The sequence below is a fragment of the Amblyomma mixtum genome, chromosome 8, assembly GCF_055824585.1.
Source record: "Amblyomma mixtum isolate Tamu chromosome 8, ASM5582458v1, whole genome shotgun sequence".
Classification (NCBI taxonomy): domain Eukaryota; kingdom Metazoa; phylum Arthropoda; class Arachnida; order Ixodida; family Ixodidae; genus Amblyomma; species Amblyomma mixtum.
The window spans coordinates 76228981-76245248 of NC_143019.1; positions in this window are offsets into that span (position 1 = coordinate 76228981).

Consider the following 16268-nt stretch of genomic DNA (forward strand, 5'->3'; position numbering starts at 1 on the left):
CAAAGCAGCACTTCTTTAAATTCAGTTGCAAGCCGGCGTCGGTCAAACATTGCAGGACACGCTCGAGGCGGGCCAGGTGGGACGAAAAGTCTCGAGAAAAGATGACGATATCGTCCAGATAGCACAGACACGTGTGCCACTTGAGTCCGCTGAGAACTGTGTCCATCATGCGCTCGAATGTGGCCGGCGCATTGCACAAGCCGAACGGCATGACATTGAATTCGTAGAGGCCGTCGGGCGTAACAAAGGCCGTCTTTGGCCGATCAGCAGCAGCCATGGGCACCTGCCAATAGCCGGAGCGGAGGTCCAATGAGGAAAAGAATTCTGCGCCTTGCAGGCAGTCGAGGGCATCGTCAATACGGGGAAGTGGATACACATCCTTGCGCGTAATCTTGTTGAGGCGACGGTAATCAACGCAAAAGCGGACGGATCCGTCCTTCTTCCGCACGAGAACAACGGGGGAGGCCCAGGGGCTGTGAGAAGGCTGGATTACGCCGCGCTGAAGCATGTCGTCCACTTCCTTGGTAATGACGGTGCGTTCAGGGGCCGACACGCGATAAGGACGCTGGCGCAAAGGGGCATGCGTTCCGGTGTCAATGCTGTGTGTGACGACGGATGTGCGGCCAAGAGAGCTGTGCGGGAAGTCGAAGGACGTACGGAAACGCTGAAGTAATGCGACGAGCTGATCACGTTGGTGCGGCGAAAGGCTGGCATCGATAGATCGGGAAAAAGCAGAAACGGTGTCTTGGTTTGGCGTAGCAGGAGGCGAACCAATGGCATCTATCTGGAGAGGGGCAGGTTCGTAGTGGAATGGGCTTGCCCCGTCCCGGAAACTCGGCGGGTATTGGCGACAAAGCCGGGCGACGTGGCCCGGCAAGCCACAGGAGTAACATATGGGGCGGTTGTCGTAGGTACGCCATGGGTTCATGACGGCACGGCGAGGCGGCAGGCGACGACGGACAGGTGCCGGCGGAGGTGGTAGCGGTGCGACAGATGGGTGGTTAACGTAGACTTCGGGGCGTCGGGGTCTGGCGGCAACCTCAGCGTAGGTGAGGGGGGCAGCCACGGGCGGAGGCCGAGGGCTAGAGGGCAAAACGTCGGCGACCTGCTCTTGGATGGTGCGTCGAAGGGTGGGATCTATGGGTGACGCAGGGTCGCCAGACACAGGCAGCAGGGACAGTTGGCGGGCCACTTCTTCCCGTATGAAGGCCTTGATCTGGGGAAGCAGGGAGGCCGAGTCAGAGACCAGACTGCAGACCGCCGGCGCAGGAAGGGACTCATCGAGGACTCCGGAACGGCGAGTAGAATTCCTCTGCTTCCTGAGGACGTCATAGCTCTGACAAAGCTGAATGACATCCACCACCGTTTGCGGATTCCTGGCGAGCAACATTTGGAACGCGTCGTCGGAGATGCCCTTCAGGATGTTGCTAATTTTCTCGGCCTCCGGCATGGATGGATTGATGCGCTTGCACAGGTCCAGAACATCTTCTATGTAACTGGTGAAGGTTTCAGTGGCGTGCTGAGCGCGAGCGCGGAGGCGTTGTTCGGCGCGCAGTTTGCGCACAGCTGGGCGGCCGAATACCTCCGAGAAGCTGGTCTTAAAGGACGACCAGGTAGGCAAGTCGGCCTCGTGGTTGCGGAACCACAAGTTGGCAACGTCGCTGAGATAGAATAGTACGTTACCAAGCTTGATGGCATCGTCCCACTTGTTGTGGGCGCTGACGCGCTCGTAAGTCGCCAACCAGTCGTCAACATCGTGGTCGTCGGCACCGCTGAAGACGCTGGGATCTCGCTGCCGGAGCCCGCCAGAACACAGGATGGTAGGCGACGGGATGGGGGCTGTCTGGCTGGTGACTTCAGGCATAACTGGCGGCGAAGGTAAGGTGCGGCTACGGAGCTCCAGGATGAGGACGAGAGGGGGAACTTACAGCAGCCTCCACCAAATGTAGGATGGGGTTGTGGCTGAGCAGAACCTAGGTCGCTTTGCAACGTTCAGCAAAGGTGCAGGCCAAGCGTTCGGGCTGCGAGCGAGCGTCACACCTCAGGATCGTCGTCTTCTTTCACTACTACAGTTCACCACAGTGAGCGAGCACGGCTGCTACACTACAATATATATATATATATATATATATATATATATATATATATATATATATATATATATATATATATATATATATATATATATATATATACACACTCAGGAGTTGCAAAAATTATACAATCATTAGCATCAATAGGGAACGGTGAGTGAAACATGAGAAAGAATTACGAGTAGTTCTGTTTGATTGAAAACGATTACACGCCAAATCGCACGAAGACAACCACAATAAAAAGTCATAAAATTGATGGAATTGATAATACTCGAACAATTTACCTTAGAAAATACAATAAGGGTGGCAGTAAAAACTGACGAAGAGCGCGTTTAAAGGCAGAAATAATTTATGATTTTTTAATAATAACTGGCAATTAATTCGAAATTTGGCAGCTGACAGTTGAACTGCGTGTTTTCCATAATTACTGAATCCAGAGCAGCTGCCGCCACCACTACATGCGGCCACTTATGATGGAGACGAAGAAAAACTAAACCTTAATCTTAACGAAAATATCGGTGCGGAAGAAATTGCTTTTCGGTCGAACACGGCGCGACTTCCGGACGAGAGGTTTTCATACGCGCTCGTAAGATGAAAGCCATACTTTGCATTTTCATGCTCTTCAGCCCGGTGGGCCTTGTTTACACAGCGGTGAAGACGGCGTCAAATATTAATGCCGAGAGGGACACGCGCCATCACACTTCGATGCGAAGCTTACCGCTGTGTACAAAGCAACGATGAATGTGAAGACGAGCATGCTTACTCCCCCTCTAGCCTACCTTGTTTACGCGCAGGTGGTTCCCGTCTCAGCTCTCTCGCGGACGTTTCATCGAGGTGAACTTATCCGCTACTCCTTAATAAAATATTCCGTGTGACACAATTACGGAAGCTACGACTGCCTGCAAAACCAGAACTTTTCTGTTTTTCGACTGGGTAACGAGCGTATGGCGGCTAACAGATTGCAACAATTCGCTCAGGATGGCCTAAGAGTTTTGTTCACACTGTATATCAAGTGCGCAAAGTAAAACCAGCTGATGTGTAAAGCCTTCATACAGTACGAAAAATTTTTTGATTCCCTCAGAACGTCAACGGCTATACTGACACTGCGTAATCAGGCTGTGGAAAATGTATATTCAAGAGTAGTTTTATAATATCTGCATGGATTACAGAGAAGGAATCCTGGATACAAAAAGCAATATAATGTCAACGTTCTCGGTTTCAAAGGAAAGCAACATGCCTCCGCTGCTTATAAGTGCGTATTCCTAAAAATATCAATAGAGTCAGACTGCAAGAAGCAGGATATTAACGTTATGAAGATGACGCAAGTAATCCCCGAAAGCTGGAAGCACTGCTCTGAGGATAAACCTGGAATATACGCTCTGACGATCTAAAGACCAGAATCAGAGCACTGGGCCTCAATATTCAAGGATATCAAAGCATAGCAACAGCCGACAGTATTGTGAAAGAACGATAGTTTACTACAGGCACGCAGTTATTGGACAGGTAAGGGAATTCATAGATCTAAGCCAAGTAATTACCGTAGATCCGGACCATGAGAGAAAACACATCTAGGCGATTAAGAGTGGTCTTATGCGCACGATACAAGAATTTTCGGTTTATGAAAAGCATAAGTTCAGTAGTCATCAAGACGACAGATAATCATAGGTTATCTTGCCGAAGTTCACCTAAGCGGCGAAGGCCTGAAAGCTAATGAAGAGGCTAAACACTGAATTGAAGACCGCACAGTGGCTTATATAAATGAAACTGATAGCGGTAACAGTAAAAGACAGGGAGGCAGGACAGGTAGGGGACATATAGCAGTTGATAATATTGTAGCTTATATGCCAAGAGAAAATTTTCAACCTTGCATTTTTACAGACAGCAGACAATGAATGCAATGTTAGCGCAGCTAAGCAGATTCCTCGTGAACCAAAGATAGCACCGTGCGGCAGAGAGTCACAGGGGGAGAGGAGATTATCAAGTTGGCGTTAATTGGGTGTCCGCAGCTGTAACACAAAGTGCCGATCACTGGCAAAGGTCTCTGTACAGCAGTGCTCCTATAGCGGGCTTATGATGATGTTGATTATTAATGATATTGATGAGCATGATAAAATGAAGATAAAACAAAAGTTTACAATTGCGAGTAATATTTATATAATTTTGGAAGCACAAGCGCGAAAAAACGCTCCATGCCGCTGGAACTGGGCTAGGTATTTCAGTGTTAACTCCCGCCAGATTTCCTGTAGCTGTTTGCAAGAGGGTGAGAAAGACTACTGGTTAGAAATATTTCACAACGCCCCACAAGGCATGCCTTTTGTCCGAAGACACTGAGAGAGCAAGGGAGCAGTTACGCAACAAGCTAAAATTTCGCAGCAGCCAAGCACTCGGTAGTCATGGCGCACAGCCACATAGCAACCAAAAACACGCCAATACTTCATCGATCGTGGGTGTGGGTGGAAGCCATCGACCCTCTTTCAGTCATTGCAGCATCCGACGACGACGCCTCTTCCGTAATGAAGGATACAGCGAAGGATATGGGTAGTACAGTCAGCCCCCTATAATTAAAATAATTGTTCAGTAATAAACCGACGAATGAAACCAAAAGCATAATCGATAAATAGAAAAAAAGGTGGATTTGGCCGCTTTTAACCCTGTTAAGTTGAACAGTCTTACTAGTTTCTTACTTTTTTTTAGGCGCGCCGCGGTAGCTCAGTGGTTATGGTGCTCCGCTGCTGAACTGAAAGACGCGGGTTCGATCCCGGCCGCGGCGGTCGAATTTTGATGGAGGCGAAATTGAAGAGGCCCGTGTGTTGTGCGATGTCAGTGCACGTTAAAGAACCCCAGGTGGTCGAAATTTCCGAAGCCCTTCACTTCGGCGTTCCTCATAGCCTGAGTCGCTTTGGTAGGTTAAACCCCTATGAACCATAAACCATAAGCCATAGTTTCTTGCTTTTAGAAAACAAAGACCAGTCGGAAAATTTGCTGTCTCCTGAATAATCACACACTCATCATCATGTCTGTCGGGACGAAGTTGTTTGGGGTCTGTCTGCTGCTGATATTACGAAACCTTTAATATATCTCTGTAACAAAACAAAAGGTTCGAGCTTTGTTTTCCATCTCATCTCAGGAAGGGTACTATTCGTGAAGGTTGTACTACCAATAACTGTAGTTCGAACTGATGTAATTTCTAATACTAGCTGTTTTCGCACTAGGCCGGGATTGCTAGTCCCGCAATAATAAAGAGGCTATATAACCTACATTGTAGTAGAGAGTGTCGGATTAATTTTGACCACCTGTAGGTGCATAGCCGGCATTGATATTTTACAACAAATCAATGCTTTTGCATTTACTCTTCAGTAAAATTAAGTGGCCGCCTCCTGAATTTGCTCGAAGACTCAGTAACTCAGCTCCAAATCTACTAAGCAACCTCAGTAGCTGAACTTGAAAAGTAATCGCCTATTGTAACACCAGTATCATCATGTTGAAAACTAGTTTTGTTATAACGACAGTATCAGCTGCAGCACCAGTAGTAGCAGCCACCGTAGCAGCATAACTTCGTCCTCTGCGGGACAAAGACCTCTCCCATACCGTACAATTAACCCTCTCTTGTGGAAACTGCAGCCAAGTTCTGCCTCTCAAATTCCTGACGTTCAGCAATCCCTGCTGCGCTTCCCTTCCTTTCTAACCCATTCTGCAGCCTCAGAAAACACTACCCACCTTTGCCGTAGACTACAGTTGAATGCCTCTTTCATCTTTATTGCATTGCAACTAGGCTATCATTATCATAAGTTTCTTCCCTGATCCTATCTATTCTCTTTTGGATATGCAACATTACTAGGCATTAGAAAAGAGTCAGCCCTTATAATACGAATGTCTTGGTTTTGTGAATGTAGTACAGATGATAAGTGGCAGTGACAATTATTTTGCCGTGCAACAATGCCGTTATTGATGTGGCTACGAATGCATAATGCAATGATAAGAGTACCTTACAACGAAAATATGCACGAGGTTTAATGAGTGCTGCAATGCCAACCGCCAATTATTTTTTACACATGAGTGATGCAGATGGAAAATTTAAGAGGTATATCTAGAATCTCCATTGAGTACAAAAGTTAGTACGTTGTTTCGGAGTGTCGTCGTGCACATGATTTAAAAAATAAAAGTAACAAAGAAAACATGTTGCACGAGGATTTGGAAGAATTGTCTGTTGAAAGAATTTTCTTTTGCCACATGTTTTTTATTCTTTCTGTCTTGTGTACAATTTGAGATCCTTAATCTGTGGTCTTTAAGACAATTTGGCCGCAGAATAAATAATTCTTCATTTAATAATGCGATCTCATAAGCGCCCTATGCCTATGCCCTCTCCTCCAACGTCACGCTTAGCTACGCTTAGCAAGTGGCGACTTAAGAGGCGGTACGAGCCACCTGCCATGGTTAGTATACCGAAGAAACAGCTGCCACCTGCCCCTTGTCTCGGTTGGCAGGGGACGAAGCGAAGAGAAAATAAGGGCTTAACGTAGTTAAACCGAGTAGACCTGCGAAAGCAGGTGTTCATTCTTCAATTGAAGGGGGCACTTATGCTACGCCTTAGGGGTGTGGCATGATATCTTTAGTGGGTTCATGCCTATATATGCTGAATTGGTAATTGCCACTTGGGATTCATAGATGGCGGCGAGTCCTCATACACCACTACTGGCGCAGTGGTGCAGCGGTTAAGCGACGCGCCACTGCACTGGCCGGTGGCTGTTTCTATCCCAGCCACCCGTCGGGGTTTTGCGACCCACGTTGCTCTTCCCGAGCAACCTCACGCGCAGATGGCACGACGCTCGTCCGAGCTTACCCGAGCTTACCCCAGTTACTACTCGAGCTTATCCGAGTAACTCGTGTAAGCTCGGGTAGTAACTCGGGTTGCTAGGCAACGGCACAAGACCGTACGTGCCGTTTTTGCCAATACCCTTGTGCTGTTAGCTTGAGGTTAAGCTTTTGGTTGAGCTGGCCGGTACGACGAAGTCATGAGCTGTGAAACCCAGCGCCTGTGCGAGGGTGGTGCCCTCTGGGTGTGTAGGCGACAGGCGGCAGCGGCGCGGCGACATCTGACGGAACGCAGCTGAAGCGGTTGCTAGGCAACGGCGACTCAAGGTCGTTTGGTCGCCGCACCGCCACGAGCATATGCGATGGGACGAGCTGGGCTCCAGTAGTGTTGCTTTCGCAACAACATCCTCCTCTCCTACGCGAGAGGAGGAAGAGACTGAAGGGTGGCCTCCATGGGAAGAACTCTGTCACTTACCAAGGTGGCTACACGAAAAATCCAGCTGCGACCTGCCGCGGTTTCCAGGTGGAAAATGGAGAGAGGAAAATCCCCCTGTCCTCTTCTTGGGCAGAGGAGTGAGAGACTAGACGGTGGCTGCCACGCGAAGAACCCTGTCACTCGAAAATGTTGGTACACGGGAGAGCCATGTGCAACCTGCCACAGTTGAGAGATGACAAAATGGTCAGGGGAAAATCCCTCTCTCTACAAGTGTGGTACCTGCGGTTGTGCATGGCAGCTCAGAACGAGGTTGATATGGCATATTATAGTGACATTGTAAGGTAATTTGGTGCCTTCGAAGTGCCTTTTTATGACTCTTTGTTCCTGAAACAGGCACGTAGCCCCCGAAGTATCATTTGAGAAAATTCTGCTTTAATCCGCATTTAAATGTCAACTTGTTACGTTCAATTTGCACCGTGTTATCTTTAACGCGCAATATAAATCGCGATGAATCCTTCAGAAAAAAGCGAGAAAAGGAAAATTAATGCTCTGAAGGAAAGCAGCGCCTGCCACCTGGATGTAATTTCAGTGCGCCTGTCTGGTAGAAGAGCTCCTCGGTTTATCAACTCCACGGGCCCAACATCGATCGTTGAGGATGCCGGGTGTGGTCATGTTCTAGTCTGATGAAGTGGGTTCACTGATTCTTGGCTGGTACGCCCCAATTCTTTCCTTCAGCGTACTTTCAAGGCGTCCCTTGGAAGGTACGGAATTTATTCTTTGCCTCCAGCAGGCTCTAAGCCAGTCAAAGGAATAATTCTCTAAGGCTTTGAAAATTTTGAACTACTTTTTTCATATTGCAGGTACAACTCTTAAGAAATGCTAAATAAATCTATCCAAGCACAAACAGTTCAGGCTCACTCGCGGTGTTGTCATGACGATTATGGCGTTCTGTTGATGAGCTCAACGTTGTTGGGTCAAATTTCGGCGTAGTACACCGCACTTGTATGGAGGCAAAATGGCAAAACGCCCGTGTTTTAGGCTATAGTAGCCAATGTTAATGAACTCCACGTGGTAGCACTTATTTCCGGACTCTTCCACTTTCGAGTCTTGCTTAGTTCAAGTAATTCCGAGCCGTTAAACCCCTTCAACCATACCATGCAAATTCTGGATTAGACTTGAGGGGATGCCAGGTCTTTCCAAATAACTCCTGTTGCACACAGGCAGCCTTTCATATATCTGCACAAAATGTGCACTGCCAGGCTATAGAGCAATAAACGGCATATTCATGGTATTACATAGGAGAACTTGTCGGCAAAAATTAATTTTAAAGTCCTTATTCTCTTTCAAAACGGCAATGACAAACGCCTCCATCAATTACTAGAGAGAATTACTGGTAACATGAAAAAGAATTAAGGATTATTAAAAATAATAGCAGACGATGAAACATTTAGGTGTGGCTTTATTGCAAATACTTCGCGTGTGAAAGACAATCGTAGCGTAAGGGAGCCCAAAGAAAAAAGCGCAGATTACGATTCGAGACGACGAATAAGGAGTTTGGGTAAAACTGGTTAAAGTAGAAAGAGACCTAAAAAAATGGCCATCGATTGAAAAGCACTCGGCCCGGCAGTGATTCGCCTGTTTTGAGTAGCAGCTAGCCGAGCAAATATTTTCAAACAGCTACGGTAAGAAAGACCCGTTACTTCTATTTTATTTGGATAGCATCTCAACATGTGAACCATGGAACAAAGCTGGACAGCTTTAATTACAACGCTGTAGCGCTACAGTAAAACATCATTTTTTTCAGGCACATTTTTTTAAACGCCACGTGAGCACAACAAAGGAATATAACATAATCAGGCCGACATTGCCTGCTTCTGCTGACCAGAATGTTATGGCGACATCGTCTAGTCATGCTTTTGTGGAACGATACAACAGCAAGCGAAAATTAACAGATGTGCTCTGTATTATGCATCCAAGTTTTCATATTCCGCAACTCTTTTAATGTTCATGGGATGCCGTCCTCATGGTGTACTTAATCTTCGCGTTGATAGAGTAAATCATCGCAATTTCCTAGCAGTAATCCACGACTTTTACGGTTGAAGGTTTTTATATTTCAAACAGTTGGAATCCAAAGAGCTGTCAAAAGATGGATCAGTCAATGGAGACACAGAAATACTATAAGAAAAGGTAACCAACGCAAACTGAAAAGTTCGGCCTGAAAAGTTTTCGCGAAAACATGACCACCATTAATAATACTGTGGTCTGTGGTTTTATAACCTTCCGTGAAAAGAACCATGAAAATATGAAAGTAATTGAAAAATTTATAAATGACTCTGAAAATATGAAAATGCACAGAATACACTGGTTATGTGCGCCGTGGGAAAACAAATCATGCCCCTATGATCAGTGTGGAGACGAGGACATTCCCTAGCGGCCGGTTCTTAGACATTTACGAAGGATATACTTTATAGGAAAGTGCTTGATAAGATAAAAAAGCAAAAAGACGGCTATCATGTTGCTTCTGAAAGGGAAACCGACTGTTATTGCCGTAGTCGACTATTGCTATTAGGGGGACATTCAGTCCGTGGCAAATATGTAACCAACGGGAGAATGATCAATAACAGCATCAACCACAAACCCTACAAGAACAATAGAAAGAGTCGTTTCTTTCCCGAAGCTGATGCACATTGCGAAAGCATGCGCATGGTCTAGTCCCCCTTTGTTGTTGCAGTGCGGCCCAGCAGATCTGTTACATAGGGCTGGAAACATTTTGCGAAACAACATTAGTTACGAGTGAGCTGATCCGTACTACAGCGGGGACCGACATGTCTGGGCCATAATAAACTATTGACGATGCAGTCCAGCGACGGAAAACAACGTTCCATATTCAGCCAAATGTGGCACCACAGCGGTCGAAACGAGAGATGCGCTTTTCCTGTTTGTAGAGCGAAAAATACTTCAATATTCAAGACTTTTACTGTAAAAGAATGCGAACACTGCATTTTCAATTTTCACTGCAACTTAAGAATGTTAACGCGCGGGAATGACGCAAGGACGAACTGCATTCGCAGGCGAGACCAGGGTCTGTTTCTTCCACCCTGACCAGGGCCGAGGTTTGCCGACTGCCTTCTTGGTTGGCTGAGGCTTAGATAAAGACTGGTGCAGCATCGGTGTTCCCAAATACGCCATCGTTCTATAATCGCTTATGCGGTAGTGAGCACGAATGTGCTTTTTTAGTAACGTAAGGCGTCAATATTCGTCAAAGCTGTGCATGCAGCTAGATAAAGGCTTTCTGACTTTTGTTGTTTTTGGTATTTCTGGATGACTTGAATATTTTTTGTGGCACACTTGTCAACATCGCCTTGAACAACAAAACTGCGGCATGCGATCTTTTCTCACAAATTGTGCTATTCCTGAAAATTAAACCACTTACAGCATCTCGCAAAATATTTTGTTATCCGTGATATTCTTTTCACCATGAAGAATGACATAGAAAACGGCCAGATGAGCTAAGATTTCGCTGTGTTTATTCTGCGTATACTCCATTTCATACATAGCTGTCAACGCTGCCAAAGGTATGAAAGTAGTCGGCTGCAAAAAACAAGCAAAATGTATCCGTCCACCTCGCGACGCGGCTGAGTGGTACGAAGCGCTCGCCTGTCTGTTCATTTTACAAAGGGCCGAGGTTCGGCTCCCGGCTTGGCTGGTTTTTTTGTTCATTTCTTTTTTATTTTTCTTATAATTATCATTAGGTAGAAAGTCGAAACTGTCGAACTCTAATGCCTACTTTGAAAAACACTCTGCTGTTTACTTGCGTTGTTTACTTGTTTCGAAGGGAAAATGAGTGTATTGGAGACGGATGTGATTGCGAAGTGCTGTTCTCGGGCATTCAGTGACTATTTTGCATGCGGCACACAATGAATCACTAATTATGTGGTGATAGAATTCAGTGCGGCGTCGATTATTCGGAGCAGCCTCGGCTAGCGGCAACCCGGCATTGATCGGCGTACTCAGCAGCTTTAAAGTGAGCAGCGTCTGATTCGGGAGGTCTCCTCTTTGGGCTGTTGTCACAAGGAAAATTCTTTGAAGTGCTTCCGTTCATAGTAATGTTTTGCATTAGATGCCGGAATCGGTGTGTTATGGGTGTAAGCTAGTGCAGCGAGATGGGGATTGTTGAAAGCTGTGCATTTGGGTCCTCAGCAGGCATTCCGCTGCGCAGGCCATCGAACGCAACACGGGGTGCCGTATGTTAGCGCCCTTGCCGCTGCAGTTGGCATTGTTATTGTGAGAAGCCGACGATGAGGTTCTATGGTTCATGAGAGGGCGCACGAAGAGGTTCAGACAACATGACCGGACGGCCTAGCCGCGAAAACCTGACGCAGGAGGGGCCGGAAAAAAACAAAAAACTATGGCACTCTGTTTTGAAGAACATAAAAAAAGCAATCTTTTTTGCAAAATGGAACACTTTAATCATCGTATTACAATATAGACCAGCATTTACTTTAATTTTAAGATCATTACTACTTTTACTTTTGACGCACTACATTGTGATGCTGACGAGGAGCGCGAACAGGCGCTGCAGCCTTGGCCGCGTTGACTGCTATGTATGAAACGGAGTATAGTAATTAGCATATTTTCCTCCAAACTACTCATTCTGTATAACATAGTGCCTCCAGAACGAACAGGAATGTATAGAAAACATCACGCCTTGAATTCATTTGACGTAGTGCTCACATTATGAACCCACTTGCACCCCAATATCGCCTAGTGCCTTCTCCTGAAATAGTGATGAGGTCACAGATATAAATGCGTTCAATCTGGTGAAGACAAGCTGCCCGAACTGAATGCCGCAGCTGTATAATCTAGGCAAGGGGCCAATTGTGAAAGCAGTTCGCGCGTGTGAACACTTGTGGCTGTGTATGGCTGGTGACCTCTGAACAAATTAGACTACTGACGCACATGTCCCTTGAAGAGCCCCATTGCGCACCGCAAATATTTCGGGCGCCCAATAAACGCATGACAATCGAGCCGCTGATATGCAAGCAGCTATGGAAGAAGGGGTCACAAGAGAATACGGCGACAATAGGGCGATTCCTGGGGAGTCAGGGTCAAGAGGGATCGATATGCAATAACGTAGAGTCACCGGCGCTTTCCACGCATGAATGCACACACCCTGCCTTGAGCAGTGACGGGCATAGCACAATGTGAGGACAGAGGGCCCTCTTAAAGATGAGGCCTCTGGACAAAGCTTTGTCACATATATATCACTCGTGCCTATATTAACAATCTTTGGGCCTAGGAACGTAATAGCGGCTAAGTTTCTTGCGAAAAGGGTCAAGTGATTTCAGCTAACTTAATAAATCACTTTAGTGAAAACTAGGTCAACAAATGCCTTCAAGAAAAACTTTTTAAGCCTAGCCTCACAGATGCTCAAAGCCTCATCTTTCTGCGATTTTATCCGCCTTACTGATGTAGTTAAGCAGATAGGAAAATACTCCTTGCAGCCTTCGCTTTTTTTTTTTTTTGAGCGAAAAGCTTCACTACGCTAGTCAACACCGGGTCTGGCGTGCGCCGTGATCAATTTGAGCCAAAGCTGCGCATGCGCGAGTTTGCCGCTTGACATCACTGGAGAGGCGCAGGTGGTCGGCGGAGCCACCGCCGAGCGCGGCTCCGCCGGTCGACCTGCGCCGTCGTTCGCGCGCTCTGCGCGTGTTTACCGAGCGTGCATCGGCGCGCGCTCGGCTTCCTCGTATGAAGCTACTTACAGCCACGTGTTTAGCACAGTTATTACGCATGCGGAAGGAGGGCTATATAACGCGCTTGCCTACACCGTTATCGGGTGCTCCCAGTGTATTGTGCGCGAACTGCGACAGCCATGACGTCAAACAGAGCATAACTGCAGCTTTTCGTTTGTATATATCCAGCCTTAACCAGAACTAAGCCACTGCCAATTTTTTATTTTCCCTGTATAATTTGAAATATTCAGCGCGGTTAAAAATTTAGTTGCTTGACGTGGTTATGGCGCTCCGCTGCTGACTCGAAAGACGCGGGTTTGATTCCGGCCATGGCGGACGAATTTTGAAGGAGGCGGTATTCCAGAGGACCGTCTACTGTGCAATGTGAGTGCACATTAAAGAACCCCAGGTGGTCAAAATTTCCGGAGCCCTTCAGTACAGCGTGCCCCATAGCCTCAGTCGCTTTGGGACGTTAACTCCAAAACCATACAATAAACCATGTTTTCGACCAAACCTTAAGCCACCACGGACACATGGATCCGTTACAAGGTAAGATGCCGACGTTCGCACGGGTACAGGAGGCGATAAATATGTAGGCAGATGAGATCTGGTGACAACGTGGGCGTAATTGAGCGGAGTGGCGACAGGTGGTGTTGTTTGCGCGGGCTGAAGAGCTTGAGCAACCTGCTAAAGACGGAGCCAGATATGGTGGCGGATCCCGGCTCTTGAAGGAGAGCCGACACGAAACTTCTTCCGGAGCGTTGTGTTTGATCTCCCTCAGAAGCGAGGAGGTGTCAGCTGCTGGGATCACCCAGCAAGCAACTCAGCCTACCTGGGGTGCTGATGAGTCGGGATCCTCTGCTTGTGCATCTACTAGAAGCGCCAGCAGAGGGTGACAACTTAAGCAACGTAGGGCAAGTGGCGAGCTGACAGCATAGGAAGGCGCCGTCGTCAATGACCTTCAAGATAGGTTTAATCCTGCCAGCTTACGGCATGCGGAAGTATACAAGTTTGCATAACTAGAGAACATCTTCTGGTGCAGATTGTGAACCTTTCGCTCACTTGCTGCGATCGTTCGCGTTAGGTTATTGGCGCGAAGTTTCGTGACAGCAGGACGACCAAATATGTCTGAGAAGTTCGTCTGAACTGTATACGAAGCTCGGATGTTCACCTCGTGATTGCGATGCCTTCGGTTTGCCACGCCTGTGAAATAAAAATAATGTTATTCAGCTTTGTTTCATCGTCCCATTTGTTGTAGAGGCTCAGCCGTTCGTAAGGTATCAGCGATTATCCCACATCGTGCTTGTCGGTGCAGCTTAAAATGGCTCGGTTCCGCTGGCGAAGGGAGCTGGCATAGCTAACAGTTGGGCTCACTTGCGCGGCTTGATGTTAAACGTGCGCCGGCATTGCAAGTGCCAGAAGAGTACGCACGTCTGTGGTGCTCAAGGGCTGCTCCCAGCACATCCACCGAATTAAAGACTGGGGCTTATTGAAAGGAGCCGGGACGATGCGAGATTCCGAGGGAAGCCAGGTTGAACACAGGAATGCTGCGTATCACAGAGCAATGCCGGTGATGCGCGTATTCATATTCGTCTTTGTCGCGAATATGCGCCTTGTTTACGCTCGCGAGAATGAGGAGATTACTTTTCGATACCATCTAAAGTATTGCGACGGAAGAGAGCCCCAGAACGCACTGCGGAAAAAATTTCCTCGATTATTGGAGAAATACGCGGTTTCAGAGCGAAAATGGAAACGTTCCAGAGGCCTCTATTGCTCACTACCTTGAATTAATGGCCGAGTTCTTAACTCTTCGTTTACCGCTGCATACCCATGCACGTGTCATATATGACGGACGCTTTTGACCTATCGCCAGAAGTTCACTCCTGGACAAGCTGCTTCATCTGGTTTGCTTCTATAACACAGCTTCTTCATTTAGTTATGTTATGTTCTTTTTTCAATTTCTAACGCGAGGAGGCGACGTGCAGAGTCCGCCGGTCCCCGACCGTGGGGTCTATTTCGCCAGGCTTTCGTCAAAGGCGAAAGGCTACGTTGAGTACTTTTGTCGATACTTATCCTCTCTTTTTGTTTTAGAGCAGTAGTGGCGAGTTAGGCAGTCATGTGCAACGGTCATATCTAACTTTTAATACCCAGACTTCGTCTCAGAGGCTGCAGCGCATACTCGCAGGGTTTCGGTTTACCGTTGACGATGTCTTTTATATAGGGCGCTTGATTACTATTTTGATTAAAGTAGCTTTGTTTGTTGCTTTATGGTCTTTGAAACATAATGTCATGATAAATGTGCCAGCAAACTTCTGGTTATTTTTATGTCAAGAAAGGTCATGTTCCTTTTACCACGTCATAAGTCATCTGACCGAGGTTTCGAACGTGCCGCAAAAAGAGCATGCCTTCTTGCAGAAGCTGCGCCCTCTAGTTTGCTTCTATAACGCCATCTCTTTGATTTCAGTTTTGTTCCTTTTATTCATTTTCTGACGCGAGGAAGCGGCGTAAAAATGATAAAGTAGTTGGGCGCAGTCCACCGGCAGGCGATCATGGCGCCTTTCGTTGTTGTTATCCTCATAAAATTGCGCATGCCCGCACAGGGGATCGGCCAAGAATTTGGGTGCACGGAGATTTTTTAGAATTTCGAACCATCGGCACTGGAGGAGCTGCTTCACCAGCAATGTTCTCGAAAGCGCGTGTCTCTTAACGCGAGGCAGCCAAAATTTGTATGGCTACATCAGCGATACTAAATGCGTTTTCAAATAAAAAAAATTGACCGATGTCGTTTACGGTGCGCTACACTCCCCTTATTTGATAAGGAGGCTAACAGTAAAATTTGAGAAGTTAAATACTCGGTATTGTTCAACCAACGCTCAAGTTAGCGCTATTTTCTCTATTTGGAGGTGCTACACTGCTAAGCATGCTATGCCACGCAGAGCGGTCTTCTAGTGCAAAACTCCTATCTGTAAATGTTGCAGAACTTCAGAGGTGCCACAAGCTTTATAGACATGAGACATATGAGTGATACTTTTGAAGTTCTTTAAGAGTAAGTCGCTGTGACGACGTGTTTTGTGTTGTCCAGCCCGCTGTCATGAAGAGGTCAGCGAAGGGGCCTGCGGAGCGCCTGGCCTTCAATGGCGTTTCTGGATAAGCAGCGACTTTTCGACGCCGCTATTCGCTTGCTCCTTGCCA